The following is a 14,255-nucleotide window of genomic DNA, read 5'->3' on the forward strand; positions in this document are numbered from 1 at the left end:
GAGGTATGCAGAGAGAGGTCTATTGTCCCTATTTGAGACCAAGAACCCAAGCTTCAGGGAGCAGAGTGTTTATCCAAAGCTTTCATCACTTCAATCCCAGTTGGACTTTAAATCCAATGCTCTTTCCATTACACAATGTTGCTTCTAGGTAAAGAAATACCACACAAAATAATAGCTCCTACTATCTGCACACTTGTTTAGAAGTTACAAAACATTTGGACAACTCTGTGATTTGGGGAGCAACACAACTAATGGTTAAGAGCATCCTGTGTGACCCCGGGGATGCTGTGCATGGTTGTCTCATTGAACTATGGCAATGATTCTCTGAAGCGGGTGTTATTTTTCTATCTGTATATTAGGAAACCAAGCAAGGTTAAGCCAAGCAAGGTTAAGCATGGTCAGAGAGCTAGAAACTGATGGAGCTACAATTAGAATCCTGAGTGGATTTGAGTTCAAATATCTCTATCAACTCAGTGTTACAGTAGAGGAAATGGACTTAGAGATGATAATGACCCCAAATCATAGAGCTAATAAATCATAGAGAAAGAATATAAGCTGGAGTCCCCTGACTTTAAATCTCAGGAACTCGGGAGAATCCAAAAAAGTCACAACAAAGCTTCAGTTTGGGCAAATATAAAGCAGTGCTCATGAGTAAATATGCCCCAATCTCTCTAGAGTGATGGACTCTCATGTATCACAATTCAGGAAACACCCTTAGGTTTATTACATTTCACTTCCATAACCAGGTATTGAGCAAAGACCTTGCACCAGTTACAATGCAGGTGACTTGCATGGCTCTTCTCTTTCTCAAGTCTCTTAGCAATTTTTTGAAGTATTGTCTTCCTCTTTTTACAAAGGAAAATCGGTGACTTGTCCAGGGTCACACAGTAATGAGTGGCAGGGCAGAAACTGAGATCAGCTCTGACTGAACTCTAGTAGCTGCAGCTGAGGTGCTCGTGGGAATGTTAGATCTCACCAGAATAAGCATGGGAGTCAGAGGGAAAGGCATCATCCCCTGTCCAGATGAAAGCAGTGTGTGGGCTCAGGACAAATGTAGCGGCTCTATTCATGGACCTTCAAGAAAAAAAATCAGTGGAGTTGGGAGAAGCGGGGAAAAGACAGAGAATTATTCAAATCACCAATATGATAGACCTTGTTGGTATAAAGATGGACAACAAAATTAGATGTTCTCAAGCAAAAAAAGAGAAAACTGGGGGGATATGACAATGCCTGATAGAATGGAACTAGGTACTTAACCCACAAATCTCAGAAAAACAGAACTTGTCCAACCTGCCCTTACCCCAGAGTTTAAAGGAAATAAAAGGAAATACTACTTTACATAGTGGATAGCAAACTTATGAACCCAGGAGATGGTACCTGGTTGGGGGTGCAGATGCACAAATGGGTTTAAGAAGGAATTATTCAGATGCCATAAATACTCATATATTCCTCACAGGTTTACTAAAGACGTGTGAGGTCTTAGAGGTCACCTGGCCCAAACTACTGCCTCACAGGCATCCACATGCTCACCACCAATGGCCAAGAGCTCACTCTCCCTCAGGGCAAATCATTCCAGCTATTGACAGCTCTTCATGTCAAAAAGGTCTTTCTTAGCTTTAAATAAAACTTCCTTCTGTTTATTATATCCACATTGGCTCTATCTCTGCCTTTCAGATTTCACACAATAAATCTGAAGAGTCTTCCTTTTTACACCCCATTCAGGTATTTAAATCTGGCTCTTCACTCCAGGAGTTCAAAGCTGAACTGAAGTCAACGTTGTGAACAGAGATCACATTTAGCCAATCATTGTTAAGGGTGATTTTCAAAATACAGAAAGAAGAGTGTACTGTGGCATGTCCAGCTATAAGAAGGCTAAAGGACCAAGTATTGGCTGGCAATCAGGAGACCTAGGTTCTAGTCGGGTTCTGCGATTTTTTATATGAAGTCCATGTCACTGTATCTGCTACTAATTAGCAGATGGAAATTAGAAGGCAGAGACCTCACATTTCTGGACCACAATTTTGTCTCTCTCCCTTCTCTCTCTCTCTCTCTGCCTTTCTCTCTTTTAACAATCTTCTCTCCTTCAGGATCATTTTTAATTGCCTTTTGGTTATCTTTATTTTCATGCCCAACAGACAATTTATATTCAGTATGTCAGACACCAAATTCACCCCCTTCTACCCCCACATGCACCCTTTTTCCCCAGCTTTATTGAGATATAATTGACACATAGTATTGTGTAAGTTTAAGGTGTTGATTTGATACGCTTATATATCTCAGTGATTACCACCATAGCATAAGCTAATACCTGTTATCACGTCACATAATTATCATTTCTTTTTGTGGTGAGGACATTTAAGATCTACTCTCTTAGCAAATTTCAAGTATATAATACAGTATTAACTATAATCACTATGCCGTACCGTAGATCTTCAAAACTTTGTCTTATAACTAGAAGTTTATACTCTCTGACCAACATCTCCCTTTTTCTCCCATCCCCCAGGGCCAGGTAATTACCACTCCCGTCTCTGTTTCTATGAATTTGGCACTTTTAGATTCCACGTACAATTGAGATCATACAGCATTTGTCCTTCCATGTCTGACATATTTTCCTTAGCATAATGCCCTCAAGGTCCATCCATGTTGTCACAAATGGCAAGATTTCTTTCTTTCTCCTGGCTGAAAAATATTCCATTGTATATAAATACTACATTGTCTTTATTCATCTGTTGATGGACACTTAGGGTGCTTCCATGTCTCGAGTGTTGTGGATAATGGACCACAGTTCTCTTAACCGTAGGATGAAGAGGTCGGACAAAACACTGTTTATTCACTCTTGTGTCTACAATTCTCTGGCTTGAACTTAATTAACCAGTAGTGGTTCTGACACCCAAATCCACTTCTGAAACTCCCTTCAATATACCGTCACTGGAAAGGAGTTTTACCAGTCCCTCAGATGAACCAACACAATCGGGTAGAAATTTCATTGACCATGATTATTGGTCACTAGCTCCCCCACCCCCCTTCCCTGTGAAAGCATGTTCATCTAAGAATAGAGCAGATTTCATCAGAATTTCGTTCATTTTCAGCTAGGCTGATTGCTAATAGCCAGAGATAAGTTAATGAGTAGAAAGCAAGCAACACACAGAACAGTTTGACATTTATTTTCAGATCTTGAACCTGATCTATGGGACAAGGACCATTCAATAGACATTTTTAGGGCCAGTGACCCTGGTCTTGTCCCTCTATGAATGGAAATTACATGAGCAAAGAAGTATCTTGTCTATGAAAAAATCCTAAGAGAATGGTGAAACAGAGCAGGGTCCCCAAGCACTGGTGCTCAAGAAGGTCACGCTAGCCAAGGAGCTGTGCTGGGAGGCACTTAGGTTTCCAGAGATTTCCAAGGTCTCCCAGCTTGATAGTGGCACCACTAAAACTGGAACAGCTCCCTTAGCACCCGATGTTGTGAGAGGTCTAACTTTATAATTTATTAAGCAGCTACATCCTGCCAGGCACTGTGCTAAGCTTATGAACACCTGCTATCCCATTTAATCTTTATTATAGTTTATATAATATAAACTCTGAGGGAGCAGGATTTCAGCTTTCTCGGGCATGATTTTATCTCACTCTCAAGAACATCACCTGGCATGTACGAGCAGCTCAAAAAATATCTGTTTAATGAATTTAAATAGGCAAATTAATAAAGTAGATATTAATATCCCCATCTTAAAGATGAAGAAGTTGAGGCTCAGAGAGATATACTGACTTGATGATTAAAAAAAAAAAAGGTTTGGAAACAGCAGAGCTGGTGATGGAGCCCAGGCTTTCTGATGTCAAGGTTAGTGCTCTTAGCAGAACATAGCTGTCTCTCAGCTTAATCACCTTAAAAACCTAAAATAAAACTGGGGTTAATCTCTCTGAAACATAAAGTAAAATTTGTGGAACAAGCATCAATTTCTTAATGCTGATCTTTTTGCCATTCAAATCCTTCACACAGAACGGATGACTAAATTTTCAGCCCACAAAAGCAACATTAGAGAGATTTAGAAGGTCCCACTAGACGTAAAAAAACAACAACAACAACAAAAAACCCGCTTGCCCATTTCATAGAATCTGTGAATGTCTCTCTTTTGGAAGACATAGTCCCCCCCAAACTTCCTGTGGCCCTGGGAGAATGCTGGCGTGGACCGTGAGTGGAATAAAGACAGAGGCTGACCTGACAGAACAGCCGGTCAGGAACTAGCGCCAGTGTGTTCCGTGGGGCCCCCGGGAGCTCTTCACCCTGTGTCATACCGCACCAGTCCCTCTCTTCCACCCCAGTCTTGCAAAGGGACAGGAGACGGCACTGGCCCTCAAGTCAGGAGCCACGGGTTCTAGCCCACGTCCCAATAGTCACTGACTGTGGGACCGTTGACAAGCCCATTGCCTCTCTTGACTTTGGTCCCCCCACACAAAGAGAGAAGGGCTAGCCAACATGACACCAGGTCCCTTTCCTTTCTGACAGTCTCTCGTCACATTATTCCCTCTTTTCTTCCACCCAGTCACATACAACAGCACTGGTAGCCCAGAGTGGCTTTGGGGACTCCCCACCACAGCCCTGCCGGAGCCTCGCCGTGCAGGTGCATCGGGACAGTTTTCTCCTCCTGCACTGCAGAATGCTCCGATTTACCTATGCAGATGAGGCTATGAATAAACAGGGTCTGCACAAAGTGAAAAAGCCCTCATTTATTCACGTTCTTTTCAGCCTTTCACCTTCCCTAGGCCAAGAGTGGCTGAGATGAATCTCCCTTTCCAACCCGCCTCCCTCCCTGCGGGACTCAATCCCGCCTTCCACCTACACAGGTGGGACTAGGTTTGGAAAAGAAGGAAGTGCTTTGCATTTGCCAGTAGGGTTTTCCTTTTCAGAGTGTTATTTAGCCTTCCTGCTCACCACACACATACACACACACACACACACATACACAAAACTATGGGCTTTTTTGTCATTCTAAAACTTAAACACTGGTCAGTCAGTACCCGTGGGTCTTGGAAAAGACGGGTCAGCCTTGCTGCCTAACTGGGCATTGTAGTCTCCTGTTCCTTGACCCAGTCGGGTCTGCCTGCCTTGCACAATCTCCCGACTTGAACTCACACAATGATGCCTTCTCACACACAACTTCTGGAGACTGGCAAGATTCTGGCCCATTCTTGAAGTCGCTGCTTCGGTGATGTGCTCTCCAAAGCATCTTCCCCATCTCCGTGTTTGCTTCTTCTTTACCTTACTTACGGTTACCTGTTGCCTCTTCCTCAGCCCCGTGACACACTTCGTACACATTCTTACACACACATACACACAGGTACACATTCGATAAGGTGCTCTGTCCTGATTATTTGCTACCATGCTATCTTTTACCAAGTAGACTGCGAACTTTCAGGGAGCTAGAATTGTGTCTTGCCTGTGCCGATATTCTTCACTGGACTGACTCAAGGTAAATACTAAACTGTGGATGAATTCAATAACTCTCGATGTCCACTAATGTGTTAGGCACTCTTCTTTCCATGTTTCTACCATGGGGAAGACATACGAGGCCATTTAAGGGTTAATTGGAAGCCTTATGATTCATCTGGTCCCACCCTAAGACACTTGGTCCAGCTTCTGTTGACTTCTCCTGTTACCAGCCATAAAACAAACACTGTTGTTTCCCTCGTTCCTATTTTCCTGGTCCCCTAGGTTGCACTCCTGTGCCAGGCTCTTTTCTTTCTGATCCACCTTTCTTTGAATGTATTTATTTGTATTTCCCTCCACACAACATCATCAGTTTAATTTCGGTTCTATGGTGGACTCTATTTGAAGCTTAGAAGCTGGAGCCCTTCTGTCTCTCTGTCCCAACAAGCAGTCATTCACTTGTGTCTTGATTAATTCATCCAATAACTAAAAAGCAGCCAAGACCCTGAGGAATACAAACTTGAAAATGATCCCCTTCCCTGACTCCAAGGTGATCCCAGTCTAGGAGGGGAGATAGGACATGCCCAGAGATCATCACAATACCAGGTAGATGGCAGTAACTGAGGAGCCCAGACCACCAGGGGTGATATACTCTCAGGCGTGAGGGGTCACTCCCGTGGGAGAGGGGAGAGGACAGGACCAGGAAAGACGTCATGGGGAGGTGGCGTTGAGGTGATCCTGAAAGAATGAAGTTGGCTTTGCACTCGCAGGGGGAGTTGAGCAGGAGGAAAAAAAAAAAACCCACCAGCCGAGCCCGGAGATGGAAAAGTACAGAAACAGGCAGAGCGAATAGCTCACTCAGCTGCAGCGCTACATGCTCAGGCGGAGCACTGAGAAATATGGCTCAACAGGTAGGTTGAGATCCATGTGGGGGTGGAATGGAGCAGGAGAGACTGGTACAGGGCGACCAGTTGAGAAGCGTCTGCTGCCTTCTGGGTGAGGAGCAAGAGGGTGGTGGCAGTGAACTTGGAGGGAAGAAATGGGAGCGAGAAATGTTTCAACAGAGATGCGTAAATGCCTCCAGATCTCCTTGACTAATTCTCCTCAATAACTCATATACCCATTTTCATGGCCGGCATCATGCTACCTTCCCCACCCCCTCTCTGGAAGCTTATCTTTTTATCTTCCAGGTGCATGACTTTCTGCCCAATTACTTGTCTTCAACCCATCAGAGCAGGTCAACCGTGCAGCCCAGTAGTCTCGCTGTCACACTTGGCTTATGTAGCTCCTGTGCACGTCTCTGTTGTCTGCATCCTCTGAGAATAATCACGCTGAGTCTCCCGTGGCCTTGCATGGATGTTCAGTCAGACAGCGAGATCCAGACAAGGACTGTAGCACAGGATGGGGGAGGATGTGCAGAGGGGTAAAATGCAGCCCTTAACGGACTTAGCTTCTCCACAGGGAGGCCGAGTGAGGACGAAGATGCCAGAGCCTGGGCAGGGAAGGGAGGTTGGGTGGAACCAAGAGGGACCCATTTTGGCCCAGGGAACCGACCCAGTGGTATATCCACCCCCCGGCCTGGGAGCTGCTGGCCGAGAAAATCAGAACTGGAAATGCAAAGGCACTGCTTTGCCTCTATGAGCAAAGTGACCTTGAGTCTCTGTCTCTCTCTCTGAGCCTCAGATTTGTTGTCTATAAAATAGGACTTATAACATCCACCTTATCTGCCCCCATCGAGCTATTGGTGAAGCTAGAATAAGGTGAGTATGGAACCACTTTGAATATGTAAAACAAGATTTCACGGGGCTTATTCTCATTCAACTCAGATCCCATTCATTAGGACAAGTACAGATAGAGAGAAAAAAGAGAAATATAGATGCCCAGAGAGCACGGCTGCAGGGTTCCCTGTTTTTCACAATAGATCTAAGACAACTGACCATATGAAGATCTAGATCAGTCTCCTCCTTGGACAGGTGAAAAAAAAAAAAGCGCAAAGGGAATGATTGAATGGTCTATGGTCTCAAGGTGAGTCAGAGGTCAAACCCAGGTCCTGAGGATCTCAGGCCAGGCCTTCTTCCACCCCATATCCATGATCCTCCAAACTGAAGCCAAAATGGAAACCACTGGCTGTGAGACTGGCTTGCTTAGCCTCTGCATTATTGGTGAATAGTTCCATAACTGGAACTAAGGAAGAACTCCTCATGGACCAGATCAGACCCCATTTCTAGTAAACATTATGTTTAAAATCTTAGATAACCATTTCCTAAAGTCCAGTGCATTCGTGTCCTAAAAAGAAAGACTCAGTTCCAAATGTGGGATTGCCTGTCGCCCTTCTTGATTTCCTTGGGCATCAGTGGGCTCCATAGGAGAAAGGATGATTCCCCCTACTAGCAAGCAGCTGACAAGTATCAGGAGTTTTGAGGAGCCAACTCTCCAATAAACATTTTACATGTACCTCATCTTATTTCATCCTCATAACAACCCTAGGTGGTAAATAATCTCAGTATCCTCATTTTCCAGTCAAAAAAAAAAAAAAAAAAAAAAACCTGGAGACTCAGATAAGTCAAGTGTCTTGAGTTACGAGCTAGTGCCAGGTTCATGCCTAGGGCCTCTCTGAACCACAGGGAGACTGTTCATGAGGGAGCTGTGGCTTCTGCTCCACATCCTTTTTCGCATGGCTCCTACTACGTATCAGAACTGTGCAATGATCCTTTCACCCAGGAAAGTCTGTGAAATACACACTGTCTCTCTGCTTTATCCTCCAGCTCATATGTGCTGTCTTTCGGTTCATCCATCATTGCCCGAGCATTTTCTGATGATAGCACTGTGCTGGAACCAAGGGACTGAAACACACCCCTGCCTTCGAGGTTTTGAAAGCTGGCAAAGGTGAGGGTGGGGGGATACACATTGTCAGAGAGCTCTAATCAAAGAAAGACAGTTGTGTCGCCAGAGAAAGACACAGATGTGTATCTGGTGGTATAGAGGTGGGAGGGTAGAGGAGGGCACATGCCCACATAACTAGGGCACCCACGGGTTCAGGGAAGGTCAACAGGGGCAGATGGTCTTGCCTGAGGGTAGAATGCAGGATGAGGAGGGGCTGGAGTTCAAGCCAGAAAGTCTGGGACTGGTGTTCAAAGGACTCTAAGGGGCTTCCTTCTTCTGAAAGGTTGCCAGTTCCAGATCAACCCAGATGTAGATGGCACCCATTTGTGGGGAACCTCAGTTTCCCCTTCTGTACAATGGAAACCATGAATGTCGCCTATGAGGGACCTGTGTGAGAGTGGGGCAAGGGGAAGTAATAGCAGAGTGCATTGATATTCTCTAGGGTAGGTTGGAAAGGAAATGCAAATCACAGATATTTATAATTGCAGCAAACTGAAACCCAAAAGATATTGCCGCAGGCCGCCAAGCATTCCCGCTGGAAATCCTGAGAACCTGCTACCTTGAGGCTGTGCCCAGATCCCAGCTGGAAGTAGACTTATCTCTTCTCAGCTCCTGCCAGGCTGTTCCTCATACAACAAACATTAAGCTCCCCACATAACTCTACCTACAGAGGAGGAAGCTCCACACCCTTCTGTCTTCTCTTTTCAAAGAACCAAGCTGAGCCCTAAACTCCCAGGTCATGACAAGCTACTTTTTTGTCCTCAGTGCCTCACCAGGCAGCCCTGTCAAAACTAGACCCCCAGAGCTGGGAACGGCATGACTTGGGAAACATCGTGGGGTCCCACTGGTCTCCTGAGCCGGCCCCTGATTCATGGAGCCTCCCCTGTGGCAGGCTTGTGCTAGGCATCTGAGGAGCTCAGGAGAATGTCAGGAGGGCAAGGACTGGCCTCAGAAGGACAGGTGGGGAACAAGGTCCTAACCTCAGCACAATTTCCTCTTCTACCAAAGGGAGGGAAAGACCACATTGATTTCAACTTTTTTCTTCTTTTAAAAATGTCAACGGGTCCCTTTTTTTCACATGTTATCCTTCATGGGACTCCATGTACATAGCTGGAGAGCACCTGTGGGTGGCCTCCTCAGGCATTTCAGAGGGATTCTAAAATAGTGCTTCTCAGACTTTAATGTCCATAAGAATCTGAGTGGATCTGGTGAAACACAGATTCTGACTTAAAGATCTGGGATAGGACCCAGCTGACGTTGATGCCGGTGATCCATGGACCGCATTGGAAATAGCAAGTGTCTAGAGCTCTAAGAATTGGTTGAAACCACTGTCTTTAGGAGAGAGAGACAATGAGCCTCCCCTTACCCCATCCCTGGAAATATTAAACCAGATTTCCTGGATTAGATTCTCCTTCTCTGGATTGAACTCAGTTTCTGCAATCAACTCCAAACCAAGATCCTAGGATGACCTCCTCCTTACCTCCCTCTTGCTCTGGGTGTCTACCATCTCTACAAGGCAGTCTGGGAACATTCCTGAGAGGTGTGGCCATGAGGAAGAGCTCTAAGCCACATCGTTCTAACAGAAAAGTATAAAAGGTTAAGGTAAATCCTCTCTAACCCACCCACCACCTTAACACACAGAGAGATCAAATCAGTGTTCTCACTGGCTCTTGAAAAGGATGGCCTTGTGACAGCCACTTTCTCCCTGCCCTCTCGTGACCCCAGCAGATGAATGACGGAAGTCATTTTCCTCACAGAGTCCCTGTCCCTTAGGCCCAGCCCCCTCGGGACTGAGATGCTCCCACTGAAGTCAAAGGTATTTTTAGCTCTGCTCATGTGGGACCATGCTTGGCCAATCCTCCCTGGACATCAATCTTGGATTCCACAAATGCCAGCTCTTCTAATCCAGGAGGCACAGAGGCGACAGAGAAATCTGAGTGCATTGGAAAATGAAGCACATGGCCTTTTGAGGATTTTGTCCATATGCTGCGTATGATAAAAACAACAACAGTAACACCTAATGCTCAGAAAATACTTCAGCATTTATAGAGCATTTCCACTGGCTTGGCCTCATTTGATCTTCCCAAGAGGCTTATGGGAAAGATAAGGCAAAAATGATTCTTATTGGGCAAATGGGTGGCTCAGATGGTTAAGCATCTGCCTTCTGCTCAGGTCATGATCCCAGGGTCCTGGGATCAAGTCTTGCATGGGATTCCCTGCTCCTTGGGGAGCCTGCTTCTCCCTCTGCCTCTCTCTCTCACTCTCTGTCTCTCATGAATAAATAAATAAAATCTTTTTTAAAAAATGATTCTTATTGTATTTAAAAGAAGGGCCAAGTAACTTGGCATGATGACAGAGCCAGTAAGTAGCAAACTTGGGTCTTCAGCCTCCAGGTCCAAATCCAGTGCCCTTTACAGGATCCCCACACAACTCCAACCTTTTGCTTCTCCTTCTAGCTTAGTTTTGTTTTCTGATGAAATATTGCAAGGAGCAAAATCTGCAGACTTTCATGTGAAAAGCCTGGGGTCAGAAGTGCTTTTAAAAAATGGAAGACTGGAAGCAAGGAAGAAAGAGGCACGTTGTATCAGTCACGGTTCTGGGACGAAGCAGAAGACATGCTCAAGAGAGGGTGACCAAAGAGAGATTAGTTAAAGAATAATTTATACAGGTGTGGGCAGGGTTAAGGAAAACCAAGAGATGGTGAGGCATACTGGGGCTAACAACAACTGGGAGCTGCTACCAGTCCACCATCTGAAAGGACAATGGGAGAGGCAGTTCCTAGGATCTGGCAGCCATGCCGGGAAGCTGCAGCAGAGGGCTGCTGACAGGAGCTGTGGCCTTCCATGCAACATGCAGCCACCGCTAATCTACAGCCAGCAGAGAGGGGGATGTGGGAAGATATGTCCTCACTTCCCCCTCTTCCCACCCTCCGATCACCTTATCAGTGAGTACAACCAGAAGCCAGAGGGCATGGAAATCTACTGATCTCCACAAGGTCCACCTCCTGAAGAGGGGTAAGAGAAGGAGGAGGATGGATTTGGAGGGTCAGATAGAGAACACCAGGCACACAGCTACTCTAGCCAAGAAATTGGTTGCAGTGGAGGTGGAGGAAGGGCAGACATAACAGCGTCTGAGGGGCTGGATTTTGAAGAGGAGGCAGTAGCCAGGTCCTCCCAGAGTGGAGTTACCCCAGAACCCAGCTGTCCTCCCTGGGGCCACTTTGGCCCTGAGTATCAGGAGAACGTGAGCGCGCGCCTGCACGCGCACACACACACACACACACACACAAGCAGACTAATAGCTCCCAAGAGGCCCAACCAACCCCATAGGCAGGGTTGGCTGTCTTCGAACCTGGGTTTAAATCCCAGTTCCTCCATTTTGCTTTGTGTGACCCTAGGCAGTGCATTTAATGTCTCTGAGTCTTGGAGCCTCACCTGTGGGGCGAGTGCTGCCTGTCCCAGGACAGATGGGCACCATACACACTGAGAAGCACACCAGGTCAGGATGTAAGAACGTGGTAAGAACACCACACAAGGAAGTCATGTAAGAATGCGGTGGAGTCTAAATGGTCTGGACCATCTATGCCTCATTTGCTCTCTGTAAAACCCAGCTCCTCATACCTAGACTTGAGGCAGGGTAAAGCCAAAGAAGTCCCAGAATCACCATGTCAACCTTCTGCTGTCTAAAAAGAAGAAATAAGAAGTGTCATAGTAGGTGGCAGAGATGGGACCAGGAGGTGTCCTCTTATGGCCTCATGGCATGCCCCCACTGTCCTTGTCCCTTGCACATGACAGTCAGTGGGACAAAGGATGAGGAAGTGTCTTGTCAATTGTACCAGTGGTGGTGATCATTTCAGTTAATAGCAATCTTTCCCCCATCAACCTATCCCAGGGAGGAAAAGTCCCATCATTAACCATGTCTTCAAGGGTACTAAAAAGTGTGATTATTTGACCAGGATAAGGCACAAGAATACCCAAAAGCACACCATCAGGGGTGTTCATCTGAGTCAAGATAGAAGAGGACAGGATCCAGAGGCCACAGATAAGTTGTGATGGGGGGCAGGTGGCACAGAAGACCAGAGCTTGATATGCTCCCTACAAAGGAAGGAAAGCTTGGGTGGGGACCCAAGAGGGGACATAAGAGTCCCAGCCCCAACTGGCTAGAGGAGAATTTAGGTAGAGGAGGAAAGCCCAATGCTGAGCAGCTGATGGGCTCCCCCAAGTCCTCCCTGAGAGCAGGCAGAATTGGACCCCACTCTACAGGCCCCTCCTTTAGCAGGCAGACCCTGATGGGCAGGCTGCAGCAGACCCCTCCATCTGTGGATTCCTCAGGGGAGAGTTTGTTTGTTAAAAGGGGATCACATGCCATGTTGCAGCTTTTAATCTCAAAGCCGAGGGGCGCCTGGGTGGCGCAGTCTGTTAAGGGTCTGACTCTTGTTTTCCACTCAGGTCCTAATCTCAGGGTCGTGAGATCAAGGCCTATGTTGGGCTCCATGCTCGGCACAGAGTCTGCTTAGAGTTTCTCTCTCTCTTGCCCTCTGCCGTTCCCCCCTGCTCTGTCTCTCTCTCTCTCTCTCTCAAATTAATAAGTAAATCTTAAAAAAAAATTTTTTAAATAAATAAAAGCCAAAATCTTAACTCCTAGTGAAGACCTCCAGCTTTCAGAATGTCTGGACCAGCTCACACCCCACAGAGCTGATTCTGTTCTGCTTCCCTCCTATTGCCCATCTCTTCAAATGCCCTCTGTCCCACCATGTCCAATTGTTCTTCCATACACCCATTGAACAAATGTTAATTGAACACCTACTGTGGGTCAGGCACAGTGCTTATCATGAGGAATATCCTGAGGAACCCTGCCGCACAGATCTGGCCATCCAGACTTGGCTGAAACAAATGTGGGAGCAAAAGCTGGCTCAGTCCAGAGTCCAGTGCTGAACAAAGTCATCTGCTGCTCCTGGAAGGACCATCTTCAGCACAGATATCCTAAACAGAACTGTACATAGTATATCCAGAGAGCCCAACCCTCTCTAAGGACGAAGGTAGTATAGGCTTATCTCAGAATATGGGAGGTAGTTGGACTCCCTGGGGACAATTCCCAGCTCCACAGCCCGGTGAACAACCTTGGGCAAGTTCCTTCACCTGTCTGAGACTCCTTTTCCTCCTCTGGGTGACGGCAGTCATCACAATGCCTCCCTCATGGAACCATGATGAGAATTAGGGTAATATATCTCGAGCTCTGAGAACAGTTCCCGGGATGGCAGGTACTCAATAGTCACCATTACTGATGACCTGAGGCCAAGGAGGGGGGGGGGCATGACTCACCGAATGTCTCTCACCTAGTTAGGAGCAGATGCAGGGTTGGAACATAGATGCCCCAACACCAGGCCAGTGTTCTTTCCACTGCATCTCCTACCTTCCCACCGGGGAATCTGCAACGTGAATTTAGCTATATCCCATTTGAATGTTTAAACAAACAAGGAAATTTGAGCTTGTATTTCTATACAGAGCCTTTCTTATTTGGGCCACTAGAAAGATTATATTTCTTCCACTCAAGTAACCCCATTGCCAACAGCCAATCACCTGCCTCACCCTCCTTGCTAAAGAAACTGAAGCCTCTGATTCCATGGCCAACACATAGGGCCAAGTGTTCCCTGCCGGCCACATCTCGCTGAATCACTGTACCCCCTACATCCCAAATCTTCACGGTTACTTCCCCATCCCACTTCTTTGCTTAGATTGAGAACTGTTTTCACAATCCCACCGGGTAGAGGTTACAAATAGGTGCGATATCTGCTAGTCCTTGTGTGAAGATCTGGGGCCCTGCAGTGGATCAGTAGATCTTATTCACAGGGAGGTGGCAAGCCCATGCCCCAACTCAGTGAAATTAACAGTCGTAGGGGATTTGTGTCACACCAAAGCATATTTAACAGGCCACTGATAACCACTTG

General features: G+C 46.4%; 1 long non-coding RNA gene across 1 annotated transcript in view; it reads right to left on the bottom strand.

Moving 5' to 3' along the window:
- Nucleotides 1-13,748, bottom strand: part of LOC118006933 — a 63,976-nt gene extending 50,228 nt beyond the window's left edge. The window contains exon 1 of the long non-coding RNA XR_004678229.1: nt 13,630-13,748. This is a non-coding gene — a long non-coding RNA (uncharacterized LOC118006933). The remainder of the gene's footprint in view (nt 1-13,629) is intronic.
- Between the last annotated feature and the right edge of the window lie 507 nt (nt 13,749-14,255).

The sequence above is a fragment of the Mirounga leonina genome, unplaced genomic scaffold (genome assembly GCF_011800145.1).
Source record: "Mirounga leonina isolate KUSES-001 unplaced genomic scaffold, KU_Mleo_1.0 Mir_115, whole genome shotgun sequence".
NCBI classification, from domain to species: Eukaryota; Metazoa; Chordata; class Mammalia; order Carnivora; family Phocidae; genus Mirounga; species Mirounga leonina.